The sequence below is a fragment of the Tyto alba genome, unplaced genomic scaffold (genome assembly GCF_018691265.1).
Source record: "Tyto alba isolate M040663 unplaced genomic scaffold, T.alba_DEE_v4.0 Super-Scaffold_38, whole genome shotgun sequence".
Lineage (NCBI taxonomy): Eukaryota > Metazoa > Chordata > Aves > Strigiformes > Tytonidae > Tyto > Tyto alba.
Window position 1 is genome coordinate 7,063,699 of NW_024881313.1, and position 17,548 is coordinate 7,081,246.

Below are 17,548 nucleotides of genomic sequence, written 5' to 3' on the forward strand. Positions count from 1 at the left end.
TACCCCAAAAGTGTGCTGAGGTGAGCTGGGCTGAAGGCAGGAGAAGAATCTACCCCCAGTAATGAAGAGCTGAATGGGCAGAAGAGCAAGAGAGATGATTCAAACATGATGAGGAAAGGAGAGAAACATGAAAGAAAACTTCTACCCAGATTTTAAAAGCCCTTCTGACTCCAAAGGGATTTTTTTTCATGCTAGTAAGTGTGCTCTGCCATACACTTTTAATCCTTTTAGTGGACAGTGGCTTACTCATGGGTGCAGAGATGCTCATGATGACTGTAGGGAAACCCAGCATAGGTCCAACCAGACCCATGAGCTTATGTCTGAGAGTGCTGTGCAAATGCCATGGTGCTATTGCTGAAGCCAGCAGTCACCTGCAGTTGCGTGGCATCAAGCCCAAGGTAAGAAGCTTTTGCCTGGCAAGGTGGATCAGCACAGCCTCAGCACTGGCTGGGCTGGAGCCACACGGCCGTCACCACTCTGCAGTCCTGCTTCTGCCAACGGCCTTTAGCCTGGGGTCAGTGCAGAGAGCGTGCAGCTCTGCTGGTCCTGGACCTGTGCTGATGCTGTGCCTCTATCTATCTGAGCCAAAAAAGCATGAGCTCCATGGGAGAGGATGAGGAGCATCACCCAAGCTGCCAGAGCAGTGGCTCAGGTTTGTTGTGTTATGCAGGTTACTTGATTTTTCTCACTCCCTCACTTTCCCAGAGAGGTAGCAGAAAATTAACCTGAGCAAGCTGAGATTCTGTTCTCTGAGATGCTCAGTTTTATTCCTAGTTTGCCCCAGTCCTCCTAGCCTTCTTTTTTCCCCTTCTGCTCACTGTTTGCTCAAAGAAAGGAGTCTTTGCTGAAGCCAGCTTTGAAAAGCTAGTGCCAACCTGTTTTTGCTTTGAGCCTAAATGAGCAAATGAATAATATGGTTACACAAGATTGGCCGCGTGCCATCAGTCACACACAGTAGCACGGTTGTCTGGCACCCTGCAGAATTGGCAATGGTGACTGGAAAAAATAATAAAGACATTTATATTTTTATTATGGAGAGATTGGCTGAATAACATCCTGGTGATGTACCACAATGCCTTGGCTGTCAGAGAATCTCAGAAAAGTCTAGACACTGATGAAAAAAGGTTAAAACACATTAGTACTCTGCAACCAGGATGATACTGAAGCAAACAAACAAAAGCTATCTAGGACTTTAAGATATGGCCCTTTCTCTCCCTCTCTTTTTTTTAATATTAATTTCTTCCTTGATTGTCCCCACTGTTACCTGCAGAAATAGTGGAGCATTCCTGCTTTTACTTTGGTCACTTACATTGCTGAATTCTTCATCACATGTCAATAGCTAATGCAGTATATGACACACAAAGCACAAAATTAAGGACTGTTCTGAGCCATAGTATTCAAACTGGAGATACTTCAGAGCATGAAGACATTCAGGCTCAGGTTTTTAAAAACTAATCAAGCTTGAGGTAAAATGAATTAAAAAAGGCCCTGAGGATCCTTGGAGTGGAATGGTGAGTAGCCTCAGATGAACTGTGATTGGCCTCAGCAGAGCCAGAAGTGAGGTTTATGAGTCCCTCATTAGTAAGAGTCCCCTGGGTTTTCCATGCTTAAGGTCCAAGGCTTCAGCTGCTGCTTCCCCCAGACAGGGCATTGCCATGCCCCTGGGCCCATGTTAGCTGTTGACTGCCTCCCCTCATCCTTCCTAAGGAAGAGAGGCATGGTGGAACAGGCGGGTTCCTCTTTACGCTGCCCAAACTTCATCCTTTCTCCAACAGTTTGGAAGTGGAGGCAAAACTCCACTCTCCAAAGTATGGACAGAGGTGGGGGCCTGCTTCTTGGGCATCTCTGCCTGAGGACATGCGTCCTGCATCACACTTTACCCCTAAAGGCCCCGGTCTTGATACACACCTCAATATTCAGAGAGCCTATAATTTGGGTGGCGTGTGGGCTGGGGCATCACCTGACTGAATCTGTTATTCCTCTTGATAAGGTATCTGGAAGGCAACTGGTGAGATATAAGGTCAGGCTGAGGGAATGAAACGAAGGGGAAGGAAGGAATGGTAACCGACAAGCTTTGTATTTTTATTATGTTGTGCAGATGTTTCTCTTTGTCTTCCTAATGCTGTTGAACTGCCTTTGTCTTTTTAAACTGTAAATTCTTCAAAGCGGGGCTTATTCTTCATTCTCTGTGTGTAAAGGGGTTACATATTGTGTCTAAATAGCATGTACAATGCAGAGGAATACAAGAGTATACAATCCTCCCTGCCCTGAGATTATCCATGTTTCTATAAAACAGAATGATCTCCATTCCTTGTCCAAAGCTGTAGATTTGTTCTATACACTTTTTTCCAGGATTTACCTTAGACATCACTGCATTTGTATGTACAAACATTTTGCAAATGAAAAAATGCCAGTTTCTGCCTTGTTTTAATCTCTTGCGGGAAGTAAAATTTCCCTGTGCTACCTGGAAGTGCACAGAAACCTCTACCTTGGGCCCCCAAAAATACAATTAGGCTTGATATTTAAAAACTGAAAAGTGCATGGGGAAATCTGAATCAGAACAAACAGATAGGAAGAAAGGGTTAATTGCCATGAAGACCAGCATAATAATGACCACATTGATTGTAGTAAGGTTTTCATTAGCAAACAATTAGTAACACCTACACCAAATAAAATGAATTTCTAAACAACAGGTAGTAATAACAAAATATGCTTCTTAGCCAAGAGTCATTAGAAGGTAGAGAAGGATTATCCATAAAGAGAGGATTAGAAAAAAGAGAAACCCCTGATGTAGCAAAGGGAGCCTCAGCAGGCCAGCTGGCTAGATTGAGGTAATAATCCTGCATTTCTTCAAAGAAATAATAAAAGTAAAAAGAAAGATCAAAGCCAATAAAAGAACCCCTTCACATGATACAGTGTACTATGGATAAATGCGTGTGCCTTTTTAACAATCGTTTCTAACAGGCACACAAAGAAGAATCAGCAGTAGAGTTCAGTAATATTTAAAGAGACCCAGGAACTGATAATACTGGTTTTATACCCATGTAACTCCACTGGCTTCTTGATTTATACCAATAAAAGTAGGAGGAGAATCTGGACCCATACAGTACAGTACAGTGTGCTATAGGACAAATTGTTGCTCGCTGTTTCTTTGACTGCTGGGGGGGCAGACTGAATGAACTAATAGGTCTCTTCAGTTTTCTGCGATTTTTATTTTTTTTCTTAGGAACGTTTTAGAACCCAGTTATTTTCCTGCCTTAGCACTAATAATCACTGTTCCATCTGCTTAGCACTGGGAAAAACAGAGTGAAAGTTTGCCTAGTTTGACCGTTACTGGAAGGCTTTCCATCCTTCCCTGGAGCGGCATTGCTTTGGCAACAGGTACCTCAGGCAGGAGGGAGAAGCGGTTCAGGGACCCGAGGCCAGGTGTGAGGGATCTCTTCTCTGCCTAACCAAAGCTCTCAGCCCCAGCTGGGAAGGTTTAGCCAGATTTTCGGTGTGATAACTTAGACTCCAGTGGCCTGCTCTGGGCCTAGCTTGCCTCTCAGTTTCACAGGATGTGTTCTAGCAATGCTCAGGGCTTTACACCAGCGTGCAGCGGGGGAATTCAGCACTGCAGATTTTTCAGCTGAGCATCTCAGGTCCAAGGCTTCCTCACAGAAGTTTCCGTAAAGTTTCAGGCTGGTGAACCTAGCCGGCTCACCCCTGGGATCTGCCTTGGCTAACATTTTCTGTATGCCCCGCCCCCCCCCCCGGCCCTGCACGCTGCCGTTTCTCGCCTCCCCGTCCCCAGGCCGTGCCCCTGGGCCGGGCTGTGCCCGGCGCCCCCCGAGACCCCCGCCCCGGCCTCTCGCGGGCCGGTTCTCCGCACACCGGGTGCTGTGGCAGCCGGGACAAACCTCCGGCCCCACTCACCCACCCCGCGCAGCCCGGGCCAGGCCCTGCTCTTCGGGCCTCTTCCAGGAGATGGCACCATTGCAGCACCCAAGCGCCCGCGGCCCGCCCCAGGGCGGCGGGTGGTGTGCTTCCCCCTCACCCGCCGCAAGCACAGGGCGGGAAACAACCCCCCCCAGGAAAACCCAGCTTGTCTTTTTCCTCCGCCCTGGGGGGTTTTTTTTCAGGTGAGTCTGAAGACCGAAGAGGTGAACCAAAAAGCAGGCACCAGGAAATTTCACCCTGCGTGGGGAGGTGTAAATTTACCTGGGTGTACCTGAGAGGGAGGTTTCACGGGGAAAAGGTTAAGGAATGTCTGTGGAAAAAGTGGTTGAATCTTCTGGGTTTTGTACCACACCTCCAAACCACAAATGTGGCTTTGACTTAGAAGAGCAGGTTTGCATCTGACATAGGTCACTCCATAAGGCATGAGGAGGACGAATGGATTATCTCCTGCCTCGCAATATCCTCCCAACAAGCCCAGCTTTGTCTGCCTGTGTCTGCTTTCTGTAGTGTCCTCAATCGCACGGCAGTCTGAGAAGGCAGAAGCAGCTTAAAACATTATTGTCTCTGCCAGCTTGTTACTGCGTTGCTGCTGGAGGTTGTCATCCGAGCAGCCAGGGTCGCAGAGCCTGTGTGCGCTCCCAGCTGGGTCCAGGGCAGAGCCATCCCAAAAGCTGCAGCAGCTTATGGGAGCTGGCGTGGCCTGTAGCTGTTGCAGCGTCTCACCTGTGGGGAAACCACTTCTGGACCAGAGGTGGGAGATGAAGAGCTACCCTGCAAGCCAGTGCCGCACTGCACCCTGCGACTTCTGCTTGCAGGAGGAACTCTGCCCGAGCATATGCTCAGAATTAGGAAAAGATCTACCAGATTCCCTCAGCTTCTATCATACCAAATTGCAGGAGGCTGAACTTCACCTGCTCTCAGAGCTCTCGTTTAAAATGAGTTCCTAAATTAACAAAAAGTGTTAGTGAGAACAAGTCACCTAGAACACTGAGTTGATCCGTGGCATAGGGAACCACAAAACTGTGCTCTAGAAATGGACAGGTTACTAACACTAAAGTCAAAACAGGGTCCCTGTCCTACCAGAGAGCCTGGGCTATGGCCCCAGAGCCAAAAGGATGCACGGCACGGCCATCAAATGCCACGACCCCCGTAAAGATAACTGGACATTGCTGTAGTAGTGATGCTGTGCTTCAAGCTTGTCCTTTCTGCGTGCCCAATGAACCCCAAGCACAAAAGCCGTGCCAAGAACAGCCCACCTATCTTCTCCTGGCCCACCTGAGACCCTCATCAAAATCTATTCCAGGTGGAGTGAGTGTCTTTTTACACCTCGATTCACATGAGTGGGAGGAGAGGGCAACCTAGGGAATGAGCAACTCCACTCTCATGCAAAAGCTTAGGCACAGTCTGGACAAGGCAAAACTTCTTGGAGACTTCCTCCCACTCTGCTCCTTCCTGTGGTTTCTCCTGGAGGAGGGGGCAACCAGGCCCATTATTTATTTAACACCAGATTGCTCAAAAAGAGGTTTGAGCTGGATGTATAAAGAAAAGTAGGTTTCATTACCTATAGCGCTTCACATTTCAGAGGAGCTTGTATTGTTACACAGTTTGAATTGTTTGACAATATAATTATTATTATTAGTCCATAATGTACACTAACAGGTCTGGTGGTGAAAGGCTGTATATTAAGGCACAGTAACTATGTTTCACTGGAGGGGGTTAAACAAAACTGTAACTAGGGTCAAAGCTATGCCTTTGACTCCATCTGCTAGAAACCAGACGTACTTGCTTAAATGTTAATTACAAATTAATCGAACAAAAAGATGGTACATTTTGCACTGGAGGGGTAAATGTTAATTTTGCAGCTAATCAAGAAATATCTAACATGGGAACAGTCTTAATGCTAAAGGTTACTGTACTTTGCATTTGAAAATACACCTGATAAGATCCTTGAATTGGAACTGAACAGTAAAAATCAGGAAAGAATGGCATAGCCCAGTGAACTAATTTTTACACCTTCTCTATTTCTGAAGGTTCAGATAATTTCCTGGCAAGGGCTGTTAAACCAATATTTTTTTCTTAGTAAAGACTGACAAGTTTCTGGAGCTCTTCTATAGCTGCACTAGTTTCTGGGAAGGAGAGATAAGCCCTTTCCTATTTGCCAAACAATGATGGCAAACAAAGTGGTATTCTACAGGAAGCAAAAGGCTTTTTAAAAAATGTGGTTTATTTGTTTGGCTCAAGGTAGTCTCCTGCTAGACCAAACAAGCAAATACATTTTACTCACATTTCTCTGTAACACATGTTCCAGTGCAAAGTACAGTCATTAAAGTACAGGTACAGCACTGGTTTCAGGGTGACTGGTCTGTTTTTTTTCACAGGAAAAGGTTTGTGTGATAACAGTGCTGGAGATAGAGCACGCTAGTAAGAGCCTGGAAGGTAGTCTTCCTACCTAGGCCCCTACCAGTGGAGAAGCTGACAAAACGGTTGTCTCTGGGAAGGATGGAGATGCAAAGGATGACTGCAATGCGCCATCCCTTCTTCTGGATTATTGAAAGCACATAAAACATGATGCTTCCTGAAGAGAAGCAGTACCCTTCGACAAACTAGTGAAATTCACCCAGAAATGGGCAGGAGGCAGAAGATGGAGATGGAGGCTTGAAGATGTGAGTCCAAGAGACAGACAGTCAGATAGACTCTTGAAGGATCTCTTACAAAATACTAGTGAAACTTTACTTTTATCTACATGCTTATGTTTAGGCCGACACTAATTTTCATGCCTCCTAATCTATTCAATATTCTGCTAAATGCACCTTTTGCTTCCCTACATTCAGTGGGCTGCACACACACAACCTGGTTCTTCTGCTACAGCAGAGCTGGAACTCACATTTCTGTGCCGAATGTCTTAGGCAGCCACGACATAGCTATGCCACTGAGGAGCACCTTGTGCCCTCATTGCTCGACAAGCTTTGCTGTAAATCCACCTTATCACTGCAACGACCAGGGGAAAGCATATGCACTATGTTATGGTTGCTTCATCTCCCAGTTATCTTGAAGGAATTTTCCCTCCTGATGGGGTCTCCTTTGAGCAAGGACAACCCCAGTAGACAAATTTGAAAAATGTGAATTTCCTCAAATCACGGTTTTGCTGGTGCCAAGCCATTTTGAGGAGATATATTACTTCTGCTGTGGCTGTCACCACCTCCTCTTTTCTGGGGTGTGAGAACTCAGCTGCTTTTTGGTCTACCAAAGTCCCACTTTCCCAGTCCAGCTGTATTGGTTACCCTCCCAATGGCAAATGGAGAATTGGCACAAAGAACCCATGAGAGAAGAAAGGGAAGGGACACTGGGCTGATACATTTCTGTAGGGGGAAGAGGCCATCAGTGGTGAGAGGAAGGAAAAACCAGCTAGGCTAGGCCAGCCTCCACTTTCTTCACATCCTACCAAGGGAGAGAGCTAGTGCCCTGCCAGCCACACAGAGGAGGGCAAGCCAAACTGGAGTCAGACCAAAGCTGCGTAAGGAAAGGAGGGAAAGTCAGAGAGCTAGTGCTCATGCAAACCTGCTCCCATTCTTGCGTTCTCTATGTGACTACAGGGAAATTGTCAGCCTTTCTTTTCTTTGTGTTTCTGCCTGTTTCCAATGGAGGTAATATTTGAGAATAAGTATTTGACATGTTTGCGTTCCACAAAGACAGTAGAAGTGTTTGTTCCTCAGCCATCACCTGGGTCCTTGCATTCTTCAAGCAGAGTAGGTGTAGAGCCTGTCCTGGAGATCAGCCAAGCCTTTTCATGGCATGCTTCCCCATGGAAAAATTTCAGGCTCTCGTTACTGTTCACTGTGGCATGTTAGCAAAGGGCTCATCTGCACTGAGTGATTTAGTGGTTTCGGTGACTGATTTGCCACTTTTGTAACAGGAGCTTCCCAAAAGAAATCTAAGCATAGTGATCTGTCTCTCCACAGTCTGTCAATCAACCTGGATATACGGTTTCTAACTGTGTTGCCAGTTGCCTTGAGGCCTTATGTTGTCAGGCTCTGTTTAAACACGTAGGAGGTATTGTCCCTGTCACAAGGAGCTCTCTAACTAACCTGACATATGTAATGCTACAACACATAGGCAAAGCACGAGCCAACCACTAAGGATACATAACAGTTCTCTTCAGATTTCTGCTTGTGTTTTAATTTCCCTCGAACTGTTCTCCTACCTGACTTTTCCTCTCTATACTAGACTCAGTTAGTACCTGCTGCCTTATGAGTTGCTCAAAAATACATTCAGTGTAATATGAGTGCATAAGGGAGAAGGGCCACTGAAGACAATTGAGCGTTATTAATGTTGGAAGAAGATTGGCAGTATCAAAAGGCTTCCCTTGTTGTGTGCATTCATCTCATGCTCCTATGGGGGAAAACTGTGGTTTGAGAGCATAAATATTCCTAGTTCTTATTGCATCTTTTATTACATCTCCTCCAGAGAAGGGCATGTACTTTTTTCAAACTGTGGGTGACAACTGCTCAACAGAAGACACAAGGAAGAAGTGATGCTACAACAGCACAGGGAGTCCTGGAACCAAGGTTTTGTCCCCCAGCAGCGTGCAGGAGCTTCTGTCTGTCTGTGGGGGACGTGGCTTTCCCTCACCAATCCTTCAAACTATACTTTTGGTGAGGACAGGTGAGAGGTGTGTGCAATTCACTTAATTACTACCTTATCCTCCTCTGCAGTGTGGAGCAAGCTTTATTTGTAATGAGTTCACTCCTATAACAACTGAAAAAAAAATAAAAAAAAAGAGAGCACGATCTTAACAAATGACATAAAGACTCTTAAATATAGAGTACTCTCCTAATTGTATGGTAGTACAAACCTATCTCTCTTTAATAGATATGCCTGTAAGTCCTCAGACTAATGAATTAACTGTTTACATTTACTAAAGATAGGGTTTGATCCAGAGCATCTTTGCACTGATACAATGGAGAGGATAATTCTAGTTATCAATACATAAAAATAAAAAGGAAAGGGGTTATTCCTATACTAGACTCTATTTTTCCTTCTTGACTTTCTTGAGCCACCCTGCTCTACTGATTGGGCAGGAAAAGATTTTTAAAACACAACAAATTGTAGGGAGTTTGCTTTTGTGCTTTATAAGACAAGGTGGAGAGTCTCACTGCACTCCCTTGTTTCGGTGAAAGAAAGCACCCACAAAGTTTCACACAAGATCCTGCCCACCAGTGAAGTCAGCAGTGTGAGCAACAGTTGTGCCCCAGGTTAGGTACCTAGTGCTCAGGATCAAAAGAAAGTCAGATGCAACGTGATAAATGTATTGAAAGATTCCCCTTGTGCCACGCATCCTCTCCTTGCCCCAGAAAGGAAATCATGGTGGTTTGAGAACAGGAATACAGGACATCTCTTGAATCTGTGACTATTCCTCTTATTCCCACTTATTCATTATTGCATCTATATATTCCTTTTCTTAGACCGTGAGGGACAGAATTACCCCCCAGCACCCAGCACCGGGTACTGATTAGGTACTGTGCAGGCTCTTGCAGGCGTTCGGTCTTCTCACATTCAGTGCTGTTAGTACCTTTCAAAACTTACACCTCAAACGTTAGAATAACAAAGAACTTTGATGTATTTTTGCAAGAATTATTTGGTTTCACTTTAAAGTTATTTGAAGTGATCACTGAAGGCACTTACACCTCTATGGGCTGGATTTAAGCTGGATTTAAATTAATTTGCATAGTAGACAACATTTTCCAGGTTTTCTGTAGTAGAACATAAATCCTCTTGACCTGTGCCACTTTTAAATGCAAAGGATAAAATCTCTAACATGCTCCTTCCCATAAAAAGCTATGAGATTTTGAAACTATTCTAGGAAGACAGTGTTGAAAATCCTTTTATGGTGGAGTTCAATCAGCACATTGGAAGAGGGAGTATGACACGGTTGACTATAAAAGCAGGGAACAGGACACCTACTTCCCAAACCCTGCATTTCTAATGAAATGCACTGCTTTATGATAATTTTTCCCATGTGTTGCGAGAAGACTTATCTGCTCCTTTAGAAGCTGAAGGGTGGATAAAGCCCAGGAAAAAAAATCATTCAAATAAGCTAATTCCACTGGGGCACTCTCCAGCCCTGTGTTTACAATCTGTGCTCCAGCCAGTGACAAAACATAGACAGTGCCAACACAGGCAGTCGTGTCTACCAGATGCTGAGTACTGGCACAAGTCTCATTCTCTCCACTGATATGGCACAAGAGATAGTGGCAAACATTTTTTTTCTGGGCTATGGCTCTAGATAACTCTTCCTGATGGACGGCGTAGGGTTCCTTGCTGAGCTGGAGATGTAGGCAAACACTCCTCGCTGATGGGAAAGGCCATCACACCGCAGTCACAGACTGCACCCTCAGCAAGACATGGGATGCCTAGCAACGAGCCTAGACATTTTGCATGAGTAGATGGTACTTCTGGAGTTGTGTGAGGAGCTTGTTTTGGCCCACACAGTTCTAACAGACTCAGGTGGAAAGGGCCAGAAGTAGAAGATGCTTGGTCAGATAGTTAAAGGTCCCTGGCTAATGTGTTTGGAAGTGGTGGCTAACCCACTAAACCCATAGCTACAGGTGCTTGCTGGGGGAGATACTGCTTTGGTTCATTTGCAGGCGGCAAAAGAAGGGCAGTGTTCCCAAAATAATTGCAGGCTTTCAGTGAGCTGCAGTAGGGCCACTGAGGGTACATGGGACCCTGTTATCTGCTTCTCTCTGGGAGTATGTCAGCAGGAAAGGACCTCATGCAGATGCTGTACAAGTACTGGGAGAGGGTTGAGAGAAGTCTATGGACACTTACTCATCAGCAGCTTCTAAGTGCCACAAAATAATACCCGAGACACAGCTTCTCTGCAAGCTGGTAGTCTTCTATCATTTAATTCTTTGGGGCATAATGATCAGCTTGAATTGCAGACATCTGGCCAAAGGTTTTATGATGCCTCCAGCAGACGCGTAGTGCTGTCAGAACGTCACTTGATGATCCTGTTCAATCTATGGGAGGAAAAGGGGAAAGTGTTAGCAATGCTGCTTTCATAGACTAGTGCCAGCAGGCTATGAATGCACCTCAAGAGTTTAGACTACATCCAGGAGAACTGGGGAAACTGTTCCCAGAAGACTGGGCTATGAGGAATCATAGAATACCAGGTTGGAAGGGACCTCAAGGATCACCTGGTCCACCCCTCCTTGGCAAAAAAGGAGAAGGTGCCTTTGCATAAGTACTGATTCTGTGCTCCGTGTGAATTAATTCTGGAAGCGTATGAAAAGTTGGGTGAGGGTCAGAGTTTGTTACTATTTAGTATAGTCACCTTAGTCCCAGTTGCTAGAATTAAATGTGAGCCAATAATTAAACAGTTTCTCTAAGAGACTCTCGCACACAGAGGCATTTACTGAGGCATAGCCCAGCTGCCAGAAAATAAAGCTCAGGCAAATGGGCAAAAGCAATGCATTGCCTAAGCCATTTGAGGCCTGGGACGGTACAGTGCCGTGGCCCATGGCTATTGCAGACTGTCAGTGTAACTGGTCACCCTTCGCTCCCACTGGCAGGGGAAGGTGGGAGTCCTGGGAGCCTCTCACCTCCTACCATCCCCTCTGAGACAGGGCAGCACAGCCTCTAGTGTGAGTTTCTAGCTGGCTGCCCTAGAAAGGCAGAAAGGTGGTGGCATGAGCAGGGCTAGTCTTCAGTCCTCTTTAGATATCCCAAGGGATGTGTCGCTTTGGGTGCCAGAGAGGAGGAGAAGCAAAGGCTGCAGGAGCCTATTCTCTGCTTCTGTGCTTCCAGCTCCCAGTTCTCCTCACCTCCAGATTCGCGTTACTGTGGCCCAATTTTCCAGCCTCAGTTTGTGCTTTGTCCAGTCCACTCTGGCATGTTGTCCTGGCTCCTTTTCCCCCTGCTGCAAAGATTTAGTACATGGTGCACTGTTAGCAACACCTGGTAATAAGTTAATTCCACTTTCAGTTTAGTGGCTGTGGAAAACAGTAAGACACTATATCATTTGGATTTTGGGGAGAATCCAGGTGGCATAATGCTCTGTGTCACGGGAAGGCAAAACCCAACACTTCTACCTCATAGTGCTTTACACTTTGTCTTTGCCTCCTCTACCCTTGTGGCTCCAGACATCCATGATATACCTGTTTAATATATATTAATTAATGTGCCGTGCCATTCATAGTATTACACTGCAGCTTGTGTACTTTAGATTTTTTTCCTGTGTGAGTTCCCAAAGCAGGTCAGGAGAAGGAAAGGTGCAGACTGCAGAATGGAGACACTGCCTCCTTCACCTGAAATTTAGATTACCTGGAGAGGAAAAAAAATTGTTCCTTTTTCCTTTCACTATATTCTCAGCAGTAGTGTAGAGATGGGATATTCATAGCAAACACACATAGCAAGTGACACCATATGTGATGCTGAAACATACTATTAGCTGCTAATAAGTGTGTCTAATACGGGTTGAAGCTGATGGGTCCGCTATACAGATTCTAGGCATACTATGTAAAAGAAGTGATTAAGCCTTTTGTGGATTAAATGAGCTAACACAATGGAGGCCACCTGCCAAAGTGTTGGCCATATGAAACGCCAGTGCAAAAATTATCTCAGAGGAAAGAAGGGAGGCTTTCCCAGGCATTTGAATACAAACACAGGACTGAGATGTTGAGTGTTTTCAGAAGCAGAAAGCAGTGAGGACACATGGCCTGAATGGAAGCTAAAAGATAGAAAGTGAACTCTAGTTTGGGGCAGATAAGACAACTGGATGGGACGGATGAACTGGAATGGTGCAGAATAAAATAATCTGTTTTTTTTCTTTTTCCTGTTTTATTGCAGAAAAGGGTCTTTAAGCACACTGTAAGTAAAATGAAACACACTGAAGAAATATCTAGCACATATCTTAATTTTCTACTTCTAAATGAAAGAAGATGTGATTCCCTGTGCTTTCAACTCATCACCTAAGTCATGCAGGTGATTTCTAAGGCAGATCCAGAAGCCCAGGAGAAATACCCATTGAGTCAAGATGTAACTGAGTTGAAGGAACTCTTATATCAGGTGGTAGAAGTACCTGCAAAACTCAAATATTGAATTTGAAATTTAAACTGAACTTGCCAAAAGCAATGAAAATTGCAGCCTGAAGCATCCCAAGAAGTCATGAAGAGTGACCTTTCATACAAGAGAAGAGCTTTGATGCAAAGACTTTTTTGGGTACAAGAAGTCAGAGCAGATTGCTCTCCTAGCTTCGGATGTCAAAGTGAACTGGCAATTAGTAGGGACACTGCAGATTTTTTGAGGCAAACTTTGGTGAATCTGGAGTTTTCTAATGATGATGACCTTCAGCAGGATTTACAGAACTGACAAATTGGCCTCATAAAGAAATTAAAAGGGTGACATAGGAGGAAGAATTGGGAAGTGAATCACCCAGGGAATGTGGATGAAACGGGCCATTGCCATACGTTCCTAGCCTTTTTTCAATCCATGGAAAGCAGGAGGAGAAAGGTCAGGATTTTGTATCATATAATGCTTCCTCTGAAGGGAGAGTCCAAAGCTTGTTTCTTGGAAAGAGCAAGGTTCATTTGTCCCAGATGAATGGCTAGAAAGGTAGGGGAGAGAAAGGCATGTCCCATATCCAACTGAAATAGCCCAGCTCTGTTGATGCTGCAGAATTTACACAAGGAGGAATTAGCTAAAACTAACACAGTCCCCTCACAGGCAGTTTAGAAGCAGCCATCCATCAGAGTGAGCTGAAATACAGCTAAGAATTAATAAAAACACATGACACTTCCAAATACCAACAAAGAATTTCAGGATGAATTAGCAAAGCAGACTGGTGTTCACCTTGACCTGAGACTTGCAGAATTAGATCAAGAAAAGAAAGCCAAGGATCCTCTCAGAAATTTAGAGTGTGGATTTTTTGCTGTAGCAGTAGTGTACCAGAAAGGAAAATACCCCCTGTGAGGAAGCTGGAAGCTGGTGTTCTTCCGGCTTTTAAGTACGGCTTGCTGTCTAGTAAGCGTAATGGAAAGGGGGAAGAAACACTTAGCCTGGTTCATCTACTTTATGAATGACTGGAAACTAAATATCAGTTTGCAATATGAAGCAAGAAAATGAAACTTTCAGCGAGGCAAGCTTTATTGGTACACCGTTCCCACCCCCCGGCCCTTTCAGCTCTTTTAACGTAACTATGAGAGAGCACAGGGAAGACACTCTTAGGCACCATTTAGGCCACTATTGCAAGAGCATAACCTGAGGCTTCATCTTCAGTTGGTAGCATAAGGTCACCCAAACTTTGCCCTCAGACTCACCCATAATCCAGTATGTTGCAACAGCCACCACGTGTGAGGACAGGTTTTGAGATGGGTGGGTGGAAATCAAGGTAGTAGGAACATTTGTGCTTTTGTTGTTGTGTTGGGTACCACTGTCACCCCACCCTCAGAGCACAAACGATCACCACCACTACCAGCATCTTTGGCGCCGGCTTTTGAAAATTGTCACCAAATTGACCTCAGGCAGTTTAAAAAAACACTAGTTTTTGTATATAAGTTAAAAGTATGTTTCTGGGGTTTGTTAACAGAATACTTAATATTAAAAACTGGGTTCAAGTTAAGGCAATTCAGTATCTGTAGCTCTTTGTAGATACTTTTGAGAGAAGTGTTTTGTCCTGACCATCATACACATAGCAATTGCGTGTGTATTCATACAGCTATTAGAAAATAAAACAGAAGATATCAAAGCACCAAAACCAGTGATGGAAGATGCCAATGAGTTAATAGTCAGGGACACAGCTCCTGGACAAGCGTGACCACAAGTAAATCTTAGATTTGTTATTTTCTTCTATACCTTCTGAGATGGTGATTTGCCCTGCACAGCAGAACAGATCTTGGCCTTTCTTTTTCACTTACTAGAGGATTTGCAGAGCAGGAAAAGAGGATTACAATTCCTCTCAGCAGAAAGTAATCCTTTTAAGTTAGGTATGTCAGCATTCATTGAGAAGTGTGGGAAAGTGCGTGCTACTTAAAATGCTTGACAGGTCTCAGAGAAACGTGGTGGCAGGAAGATGGGAGCAAAGCCCCTGGTCGTGATTACAATGGCCCCCAAATTAGAAATTGTTGGAGGGAGCAGTGAAAACAGAGCTCAGGAGCCAGGATTGATTTTGATGTTTATCCAGCTCGGTAAATTCACAGCATTAAAGTCCAGAATTATAACCTAGAATGGTATTTGTTCATTCAAAACTATTGGTGAACAAATTTTCCATTTACAAGGCCACTTCAGAGTGACGGGAGTCCCGTCCTGTAATTTTACTGTGTATCAGCATGTTAGCAAGATGGTCCCTATAAATTGATGGATCTGCTATACCTGATATGTATTCTGAGCAGCTCATAATTCCTTCAGTACACATTTCTTCTGTTCAGAAAGTTATTGTCTGATTATAATTGTCACACCAAGACCAAGACAGAACTTATGCGTTTCATTGTATAGCTTAGGAGTCCAAAGACCTGGACTGAAACATCATCAGCAACGCTCTCATGGGGCAATGAGCACGGTCAGAAACTATTCTGGACCCAGTTGCTGCAAAGTAATTCAGGCTTAATAGATAAGGCTGAAGTTGAAGAGTACCTGGAATCCTGCTGAACCTCATCTGAGCAGCTGATGAGATCCTACTGACAAAGCAATAGCACAAAAGCTATTGGGGGCTAGGAAAACAAACTCTGAAGTGATATCAAAAGAGGTAAAGAAAACGGGCAGGAATTCAGTGATGGAAAGTCCATACTGAGATGTATCTGAGGTAAAGCTGCAGACAAGTTAAACTAACAGAATTAAAAAAAGAACCCAACCCAACCCAACACTTCTAATAGAGCAACATAAAAAGCAATAACTGACATGAAGGGCTTGAAAACTCTGGAAGGAGAATTATTATCAAAGTAAAAAATGAAGTGGAAAGTTCACAGAAAAAAAAAGAAACAAAGCAAGAAATTGCATAAAATAACAGAAGGTATTACCAGGCAGTTCATAATGTATTTGTAACAACATAATAGCTGCACATCTCTATTGTAACAAAATGCAATTTTATTCACTCTAATTTAGCCCAGGATAGTCAACACAGTAATTTCAAATGTGCTGTTCAAGATAGCATCTTGACAGCTTTTAACAAACAAAGTGCTTCACAACGTAGACTGTTGAGGACAAGTGAAAGAACCAAACCCAGGGTGAGCAGTGGAATACAAAAAATACATGTCTTTCAGGAAGGTATCACACAAGAGATCTTCATTCTTTCGTATTTTAAGAAGTCTGCATTTCAATTTTGCTGATATTATACATAATTCCTGCGTTTTGTCTTCTACTGAATTCCCTCCTCCCCACCTCATCCCCAAAGCTTCTTATTTCTGCAGCCTGAGTGACAACTGCAGGTGCCTCTATAGTGGATATTGCAATGCAAACCAGTATTTAAATGGCCTGCTTTGGCTAAACCGTTCTTTGTTTGCATGTAACTACTTTCCTTACATTCCCTCCTAACAAATACTCTCCATATGGATGGAATATAAAGGCTTGGAAGTACTTAAATGGGTAGTCCATCATGTGTTACACTGAGGATCAGATACCATAGTACACGGAGAGGCTCTTCTTCCCCATTTTAGAGTGGCTGTTCAGAGAGGGACAGAAGACAACCGTTTCTCATCTGTACTTCACTTTCCTACAAAAACATTACTTTTCTCTGACTTTTATTTTAAGTCAACATTTACAGTACATTATTTAAAATATCCAGTCAGGCCTGGAAACTCATTGTAGTAGGCAGACTTTACAATGCATTTTGGAGCCCCTCCCTAAATTAAAACATATATATAACATTTAATCTGTTGGCATCCAGAAAGTATTAAAAGTCAAAAAAATCTGAATTTATTTTTAGCGTGGCAATTCACAATTGGGTTTGAAGGCAAGCTACAGAGGAACACAGTTCATCTGATTTGCTCTTATCAATGCGAAAACTGTAAAGGCGGTTATCATGGGTTTATTTCAGCCGGATTATGTGGTCAAGTGAATTTCTTGCTGTCCTGGTCCAACTATCCAGATTAGACGACTTGGGGAAGCTCACCCACGTGCCGCTGGACAGAAACCTGGGTGTGGAATGTGCCCCCAGACCTTATCCTGACATCCCCCAGTTCAGACATAGCCATCGAGTGTTCCGTTTTCTCAAATCCCAGAGAGAGACCGGTAAAGACACACATTTATTTCATGGCACTGCACACACTGAAGGTCCTTCAGAGCTCTTTACTGGGGAGCCACCTGCAGCTGAGGTGGATGATGAGCAGTTGGCAAGAGCCCCGTCAGAGGCAGCATGCACCAGCAATGCTGCCAAGGTGGAGGACGCTGCTCAGGCCCACCAAGGGAGAAACACTCAGACATAAGAAGGGGAAAAGGGAAGGAAACTTTATAAAACATGCCGTAATCACAAGAGTGAATTTAATTCCAACCATATAGGAAAGTACACCATTCCGTTACTGAAGCTGCAGCTTAAAAACACCATCTCAACAGGTTTCTGACAGACCTGCTTCACATTGCATCGAAGAAGTGAACATTCAGTGTCAGCCAGACCCCGCAA